Source organism: Lycium ferocissimum, unplaced genomic scaffold (assembly GCF_029784015.1).
Source record: "Lycium ferocissimum isolate CSIRO_LF1 unplaced genomic scaffold, AGI_CSIRO_Lferr_CH_V1 ctg14146, whole genome shotgun sequence".
NCBI classification, from domain to species: domain Eukaryota; kingdom Viridiplantae; phylum Streptophyta; class Magnoliopsida; order Solanales; family Solanaceae; genus Lycium; species Lycium ferocissimum.
Window position 1 is genome coordinate 11,226 of NW_026715298.1, and position 3,826 is coordinate 15,051.

Sequence of the window (3,826 nt, forward strand, 5' to 3'; positions counted from 1 at the left end):
ACTCATCTACACAAAGATGTACAAATAGGACATTTTGTAAAAAAACCAATGGGACATTTTGTGCATATTACTCGTGCATAACTAAAGAAGAGAGAACCAGGTCCTAAGTTGGAAAAGTGCGGCATCGATTTGCGGCCGACTTAGCAACACATCAACGGCTCGGAACGTCATTCAACTCAACAAAGAACATCAAGGGCTAATAACATTTACAAGGTGATTCAACCATCACGTAATCAACAAATCATGCTAGATTTAGTTCTCTCAGTGAGAATCTTGAACAACTAACGGATAACAAACTTAAATAAACAACTCCCCATTTTTTAGCGAGATATGCACGAGAAGGTCCATTTCTTTAATAGCGAATCGAAGGAAACAATGAGAGACCGGCTCAAGCTGAAAACAGACCAACCGACATGTGAAAGAGACCAAAAATTGATGTTGTAATACTAGGATAAACAAGCGAGGCTCAAACTTCAAACATATCTATGATGCCTAATCTCGATGATAACTTTAGATCACACAAACTTAAGCTTTCGTAGAAACGCTTAATCTCATACCGACAAAAGAAAAGAGGGAAATTCTCGAAGATGATACTCGGTCCAAGATACATACAACATATAGGTTTGAAAGTTATTCCTTTGGAATATAAAGCGAAAGTTTTAGAGAAAAGGAGAAAATACCTTTAAGAAAAATAGCAACTAAACTGAATCATTTAAGCAGAATCCAATTTAGCTATTGAAAACAAAACTTTTTGCAATTTCTATCCGTCACGACTCCAACCTTCATAGGTAGTGACTAGTGCTTAACCGGGCACCCAAAAACACACTCACAAATACGACTCACATACAGATGGCATATATGGCGTAAATATCATACGCAACCTCAATTTATATCAAACTGTTTCAAACACAACTCAAACACAACCAGAGATATATATATATGTCAGAAGCCGGCAAGGCTATCAAATGGCACATCGGCCCTAAAACATATACAAATGCAAGCCGACAAGGCTGCCACGGCAAATAGGATTGCCCCGAACCTATGGCGTACAAACACACCTGTACCGGATAGGCCTAACCCGCATATAAGTCCACAGACCTCTAAACAGACAAACAGAATCATATGACGGGACAGGGCCCCGTCGTACCCAAATAAACACATACTTATACAACAAAAGGGAGTTATACCACAAGCTAGACTCCGGAACAAAGGAGCACTTCAAAATAGCTGAATAGATATCCTAGACTGGCGGATCTCCAAAACGAGCGTCTGTACCTGCGGGCATGAACGCAGCCCCCCGAAGAAAGGGGGTCAGTACGGAATATGTACCGAGTATGAAAAGCATGGCATACAGAAAACGAAGTCATAACCGAATAAGGAGTACAGAACGTGAGCACAATAACCAGAATACCAAAGTGCTTGCATCTGACATACAAATTATACCTAAGAGATACAAAAGACAAATATGATAATCAGAATGCCCAAAATGGTTTAAACTTTCTCTTGAAAAACGTTTGTCTTACACATAAGGAAAATCAAACACATCATATGATTTGACATTAAGCGAATGCGGAGAACGTACGGCCGATCCATAAATAATGCGATAATGCGGGAACGTACTACCCGATCCATATATAATATAATAATGCGATAGTCTTGAGAACGTACGGCCCGATCCATATATAATATAATAATGCGATAATGCGAGGAACGTACGGCCCGATCCATATATAATATAATAATGCGATAATGCCGAGGAACGTACGGCCCGATCCATATATAATATAATAATGCGATAATGCCGAGGAACGTACGGCCCGATCCATATATAATATAATAATCATGTTCAATTCTTTTTAAATCTCATAACCAACTACAACAAGAAACGTTTGGAATTTCATATACATGTATCCATTTAACATAGTGTGACTTTTTTGAAGGTCAAGTATGCCTCTAGGCTGTGCGATTCTTTAAGAGTAGGAACTTACATACATCATTCATTAGTCAATCATATAGTAGGCTCGTGAAAATAACATTACGAGAATGAAAGAATCACAAATCATGCTTGGAACTCGAGAGTAGAGTTTACCCCAAGGTTCATATCGTTTCATACTTACGTCTAGGACATGCCAAGGAAAGAAAGGAATAGACTTTACATACCTTTAGCGTTTAGTCGTATTATAACTTGTACTTGCTGCCCAATAGCACTTATCCTATATCAAGATATCAAGAGCTACAATTAGTCTACAAAGGAATTCAATACGTATCTTGACGCTCACAATTCCTTTCTAACATTTAAATGACTTTTCGTTCGCATTCAAACCAACTAGTGCTACGAGCTAACATTGCTAATCGTTCTTTCATGTATCAATCCAAACTTGTTTAAACATTACTTAGGGAACTTGGGCAGTCCATACATCATTCAAAACTTCCTCATACACACGGCTAAACAACACACATGACGTTTTCATTCTCGCTTAGCAATTTTCCAGTTTTATCTTACTATAACAACAACACGTTTAGTGGCATTACTTTCATGGTTCTTGGAACTGTTTTAGAATCATATTCATTCTTACAACAGCCCACAATTCATTTCAGTTTTAACTTGAATCATTGCACTTTACTTTCACTAAATGTTTGCAACAAGAATCAACATTCAACACACACAAATTAACTTCTAGTACCAAAACAGTCCATGGTGTTGGACTGCCTAGACCCTTCAACATAATTCATTTGTTTAACACCTCAATTCACATATTCAACATGTCTACAATACACCACAATGTCCATAACAACAACAATCCAAATGTGACACAAAACAGTCCCTAAATCCAACCAAAACAGTCCACTCACACGGCTACAACACCACTTCAACAACTTCATGATTTTCATCCATTTATCCATACTACAACACATTCAATTCACTTCCAATCCATGTACAAGAAGATTAAGCATGACTTCATTAGAATCAAGGGCAAACGGATCATTTTAATTTTTACAAAAATCAGTCCAATATCCAACATACAACATCATAAACCAACTTCTACAATCGTTGTTCATTTTCATATGTTGACACCCATTCAATTCACCAACAATACATACAAAAACGAAATCAATCATGACTTCACCACACTCACGGCTCACTCTCTACTTCAACTACAACAACAATCCAACAACAACATGCATGAACTATACATTCAAATCGTCATGAAACACAAGAACAATAAGCATTCTTACCTTTCAATCTTGTTCTTCACCTTGGCCGAAACTTCAACTCTATTGAGGTGCTACACCCTCTTGTTTCTTTTCAACAACTACTACACGTTCTTATGCACTTGATGAGGAGTTGATTTGATGGAGAAACTGATTTTTTTTTTTTGATCAATTGGAGCAGCTCATTCTCGGCCAGCTTGTAGCCGAGACCCTCTCTTTCTATCACTAGGTTTTCTAACTTTGTAAATGTGGAAATGGTTTAGTTAGTGATGAGTGAAATCTGAATTTTGTTATATATATTCATTCTATGAGTTGGACATGTGTCCCACTCAACATTTGAGTCAAAAGTCATTGACCACTTCAACAAACTACACGGCCAACTATGGCTTATTTAAATGGACTGATTTAGTCTTTCAATCCCACTCAATACTCTAACCATTGTTAATTTAATCCCACTTACTAATATAATCCACACTTGACATGTTACTCTTCCACCTTTCACGTGCAACTTTGCACTCCAAAGAATATGACTCATTATAATATGAACACATACTACTACTAATTTAATTTACTTCATCCTTGAGGTACTACCATAGTTGCTTCCATGTTTCCA

The 3,826-nt window shown here is 37.2% G+C and overlaps 1 long non-coding RNA gene across 1 annotated transcript; it reads right to left on the reverse strand.

Annotated features, from left to right (window-relative positions):
* Nucleotides 1–1,082: 1,082 nt before the first annotated feature.
* Nucleotides 1,083–3,373, reverse strand: LOC132042221 (uncharacterized). Its single transcript, XR_009411391.1, has 3 exons — nucleotides 3,238–3,373; nucleotides 2,161–2,213; nucleotides 1,083–1,275 (listed from the first exon to the last, which is right to left on the reverse strand). It is a non-coding gene; the product is annotated as an uncharacterized LOC132042221 (long non-coding RNA).
* Nucleotides 3,374–3,826: the final 453 nt, after the last annotated feature.